A 5,683-nucleotide genomic window follows, 5' to 3' on the forward strand; every position below is an offset into this window, starting at 1 on the left:
CTGGGCTCTGGACCATTCTTATGCATCTTATCATCCGAGGATTATCTGGCAAACATGGAGGTATTGATACTTTGAGCAAAGATTGGCTGAATGTAGTCTTCAGCATCTACTTCGGACGCAACAATGTCGTAGATCTTCCGGAAGTCTTGTGGCAAGACTTCTGCAAGTTCGCCATCAAAAGGAAGTCGAACGAGATTTCGAGCCCTAGATTTTGGGCTCTGACGATTGAACAAATCTTCAAGGAAATCAACGTACCCATTCTGGTTAGCACAATTCCTCCGGAGGTATGTGTCTCTTTTAAAACTGTTAAGGCATATAGAATTCCGGACCAATCATCTTTTGGTCCGGTCAGACGTCTTCCGAACAATATGTTGGCCATCATTCCTTCCGACTCTCCCTATTTAAAACAACATATTGAGACTTCGGTTGTGTTCGACCCCACACAACATGACCCGGTATCTGTTGAGCCTACCCCGAAAGAGGCCATTCATACTAAGTCCGGACCCAAAGTTAAGCAACCAGCCAAACGAAAGGCTTCACCTACCAAGCCTAAGGCCAAAAAGAAATCCAAAGTCAGTGCCCCCTCTCAACAGGAGGGCATCCATGACATTCTGGCTGATTCTGGCCGTCTGAACACCCCTCCTGCCCACTCATCTGCGGTACCCCTCAGTGTTTCTGTTGGATTAATGTCTAAGTCCATAACTATATTTGGTATGTACTTGACCCGACCCGGCATGGTCCATTTGGGTTGCACTTCACCTGCACAAGTTATATGGATAGTCTTTTGAGAATAGTATATTTATGATTTATATTAATATATTATAAGTTCTAATATATTAATATGGAATCATATTATTTAATTAGTATTGATCAAGAATTAATTTAGAATTAATTAAGTGATCAAAAAGAACTAATTAAATATGGACTCTTATATATATGGAATGGGCCAAGTTCATTTAGGTTGGGCTAAGCTTTCATGGATGGTCCATGGAGCTTTTAACCCATGGATCCTATGTAAATGAAAGGTCTTGGGTATTAGGGTTTACATGGATGTAACCCTAATCCTCCATAATATATAAAGGGGTCCTTGGCTCACAAAATTGGAACAAGTGTGTGAAAATAAGAGTGGGCCGATTTTAGTGTGCATACATATTCACTCAAGTTCTTCCAAGGTGTTTTGGTGATTTGTGATTCTATTTGAGGCTTCCACACTATTGGGGCTGAGCTCTTAAAGCTTGAAGACATCAAGCTACATCAAAAGGTATGTCATCTAACTAGAACTCTGTAGTATAGGTGCTTCATAATATGCTAGTTAGGATGAAACCTTGGAATAGTTAATATTTGCATGTATAATAGAGAAAACATAGATCCAAGGTTTATAGGGTTGCATGTACACCATAGGAGTGTTAGAATGCTCAAAACCCAACAGTGGTATCAGAGCCATGGGTTGTTTTCTGTTATATTGATGCAAATGTTTTATTTTCAAAGTTGGAAAAAAAAAAAAAAAAAACATGACGTTTGTCAAATTTTAAGATAATTACTTGTTTTTGTGAAAAACTAATTATTTGTAAAATTTGAATCATTTGCTATATGAGTTGAATTAGGTCAAATTTAGTAAAAGATAAAATGATATGATTATTTTATTAGTTTTAAAAGTTTGATATAAAGAGTTTTTTGAAACCTCCATAAGTTATGGATATGAAAAGGTTTTTAAAAAAAATTGATTCAAAGTTTTTTATGGAGTTACAAAACTTGGTCTTAATGTTTTAAAGAATTACATAACTTGTTCTTCAGTTATGGAACATGAAAAGTTTCATCATAAAACAAGTATTTAACTCCATAAATTATGGAATCCAAAAGTTTTCAAGAGTTATAAAACTTGCCCTCAAGTTTTGGAATTTGGAAAAAGTTTTTTTATGATAAAAAAAAAGAATTGAATTCTAAAACTCTTGGGTTCATAACTTAAACAATTAATTAAATGGTTTTAATTTTGAATTTAATAATTGGAATTATGATGTTTTATTGAATAATTCAATTAACTCTTATGGACTTTATTAATAGATAATTAAAGTGTTTAATTAAAAGAGAATTAATAATTCCATAATGACATGGTTTAAATTTAATTAAATTAAGAGTATAGTTTAATTAATAGATTAAACCACCAAGTATTTTAAATGTCTAAAATACACCCTTATACTATTATAATATTAAAAGTTTAATATATTATATGTATAAGAGCAAGTTGTCTTACCATTAGTAGACCTCATTCACGAAGCCGGTCTATAAGGGGGGTATAAGGTTACTGCCTATAAAATGGCAATTTAATGGGTGTCCACTCTCACTCACCGCTTCCTTGACCGGTGGAGGGTCGTTAGCCGAACAGGTAGGACAAGGACTATAATTCTCCCTTCATTATAAGTATAATGATAAATACTAAGTAACTAAACACTTATAAATTCCCAATCTTAGTTACTTAGGAAAATGTGAATAAGGTGCTAATCCATGAAATTACACTTTGCACTTTGTTAAACCGTTAGTGGAGCGTGTGTGGTTAACCGGCACACTAACCTGGATTTAACAAAGTAGGCAAAGGGTAACTTAATATTTATCATAGTATCGGTGGAGCTCGTGTGGTTAACCGGCACATCGATTGAGGGGTAAATATTAAGGGTACCAAGTATATTTGTATGGTTACTTCACACCTTGTTTTGTGATCCTCGGCATCCCAGTCACAAAACCTGAAGGGCACACTCGAGATTGAAACATGCCATTGAAAAGTTCAATGAATCTCAAAAGAATCTAGGAGTTTCAAAACCAATTAAAACCTAATAATACATTTCGTTTATCTTGGTGGAAATTGATGAATCGTCATTCACCTACCTTCAAATATTTTATAGCTTGGATTACGACATCCCTCTTCCAAGTTATAAAATAGTTTGTTCGGTCCTAGCCTTAATATATCATATTGGGTGTTATATTAAGGACTTAAATCAACTACGTGAATTTCTCCCATTGTTGATGTCTGGTTTAGACAACAATGATCTTCCCAAACCAAGCTTTCCTAATGAATATGACTTCTCGAGTTTGGCTCATGGAAGTCATACTTCTCTTCCTCCACCTCCTCCAATTATTCTCCCTAACCTACAAGTTCAAGGTCACTCAAGCCCTAATGGCAAGCAAGGTCTATCTGTGATCACATCTTAGAGATGAAGTCACATATTGACAAGCCGGGAGAGTTGGGTGTCAAAGTCTTGAGAAAGTTGGATGTTCAATCACTTTCTAAGTCACATAGTGAGTTCCTTTGGGACTACTATGAAACAGACTATGACATGAACCTTAATGATCATATCTATTTTCTTGGTGCTGCTGAATCATCAATGATTTGGAACGATAGTAAAGCAAATTTGATTAGAAGATCAACTTCCCAAAAACTTTATGGATAGTGACAATGGTGACACTGGAAATCCAGAAAAAGCATTCTCTTCCCAATGGAAAGGGATTGGCCATATTCAACCCGGTTGATCAAATGGTAAAAAGAAAGGCTAAGTCTGAGATAGTCCCATTACCAAAGGGTCCATATGTTTATTTTGCCAAAGGAAGGGGCGTTGATTGCAAAGCTGCCAAATTTACCTAAGGATGTTAAAGTCAATAAGTTTGACTCTACATCAGGTAGAGCCTATTATCTAACTCTGTTAAGTTCTATTCTGAGATCCTCATTACATGATGTGACTGGGTCACATGTTGATGTTTTAAGAATGAAAGAATAGAGAGAAATCTTAAAGGAAGTATATGCTGATTCTGATCGCGAAGGTGGATTTCGATCGCATCAGAATTTTGAGCAGTTGCTTAAGAAGTTATGATATATTGGTAAGGAATAGATAACAACAATTTTCCATGTGGATTGTAAGGATAAGTTTTTCCGCAAAATTTTAAAATAAAAGAAAATTGTTTAATTTTATTTATTTGAAGTATCCTTACAATGGAATTTGTGGAAAATTGTTGCTTATATGATTCCACTGACAGCAATATTGGAAAATGGATTTCTATCTTTCATTTGTGGTAGTGTCTAAATTTACCAAATCAGGAAAGTTCCTCATCACCCAAGGTTCAATTGGACCGAAACTTGGAATCATGCAAGTTGAATAGTATGATGAATGAGAACTTTCAAGCATTGGAAAATCAAGACTAATTACTTGTTCACATGGATGTGTGAGTCAAGTGAAGGACTAAAGGGATCGAGTACACATTCTTGTGCACTGGTCATGTCCACCACAAAGCTCGTTAAGACTATTTGATTTACTAAAGTTTAGTAAATATGGTTATACTTACAAGCTTAAGTATAATTCTGAAACATTGGAAAAGTCTCAATGTATGGCAGAACGAATGGGAAGAATCAAATTAGGCAGAAAGATAAACGCTCCTCAAATCTGAAAAAGATGGGAGAGTACTTTAGTATCATGTTTGTGATCATCTTAATGATTTAGAAATCATATCACAATTAGTCCTCTAAAGGTCATCTTAGTGCATTCTTATGACTAAGAAGAGGAGTCATGAATTGTTGAAATAGTTAGATCAGGAAGATGAGTCATACTTCGTTCCAAAACAATTCTTAGAGTCATACTCCAAAATTGTAACTTGAGTGACATATCTTAAAGAAAGGTTTAAAACACTTGTCAAATGTAAGAGTAAAAGTGGCCTACTCTTGTACATTTGAAATTGGTAAGTTGCGATGTTTTGGATAAAACAAAGACTAACTAAGGCCAATTGTGTGAAGTGTTTGTCTTGATAAATAATTCGCACTATCTCTTGAACATTTGGCAAGATAGTCTTATATGTCAAGAGGATAGTGGGAGTCTTAAAGATCCTAAAAAGAATTTCAAGAACTAACCAAGAATAAAACCTGAGGTTCTTCACTAGCACATGACTTGAGGTTTATAAGCTATCGTGTTGACATATTCTGTGCCCATTCCAGTTAAAGTTGGCTTTGCATAGGAGTTCTGAAAGTTCTGAATTGGTTGCATAACAACTTAGAAGCAGTGGCAGGCCCTGTACTGCCAGGTGGCAAGAAGTTAAGATTGCATAAGTTCAGTCCATATGAGTTTCGATTTGTCATTATTCTTGTCTTGTGACTATGGTTTTGACGATTCACATGGATAAGAACACATACACCATAAAATCTAAGGGTCATAAGGTTTCTCTCCGATTCATGAAAATGATGGTGAGGAAACACTTCCACCAAGTTGATTTGAAGCAGATGGCAAAAGGTCTAAACAATTGAGACTATGATTACGACATCCTTTTTCATAGTTCTGAAATTGTTTAGACACACATGCTTGCTATCTAAGGAAAGGTGTATGATTTTGATAAAGTTTTATCAAAGCATCTTGTATAAAAAATCTGAACTTTGGTAAGAAAGTCAATAAAGTATTGATTTCTAGAAGTCCAGCTGATTTCTGAGTACATGTCAAAGCTAGTGGGAGCATAAGTGTTATGCTAATAATCATCATGTTAGTGGGAGCATGATAATTATTGTTAGTGTTGCAAGTTAGCAATTTTAATTATAGAAAACAAAAGTTTCAATTCGTGAGGCTGCAGGGATTGAAAAGGTTGTTTTGCTATAATTAAGGGAGAGGATATACTTCATTTCAGTTCTAAAGGCTTAGATTGAGACCTTAATCATCCT

The sequence above is a fragment of the Lactuca virosa genome, chromosome 2, assembly GCF_052849685.1.
Source record: "Lactuca virosa cultivar CGN04683 chromosome 2, Lactuca_virosa_CGN04683_v6, whole genome shotgun sequence".
Classification (NCBI taxonomy): Eukaryota; Viridiplantae; Streptophyta; class Magnoliopsida; order Asterales; family Asteraceae; genus Lactuca; species Lactuca virosa.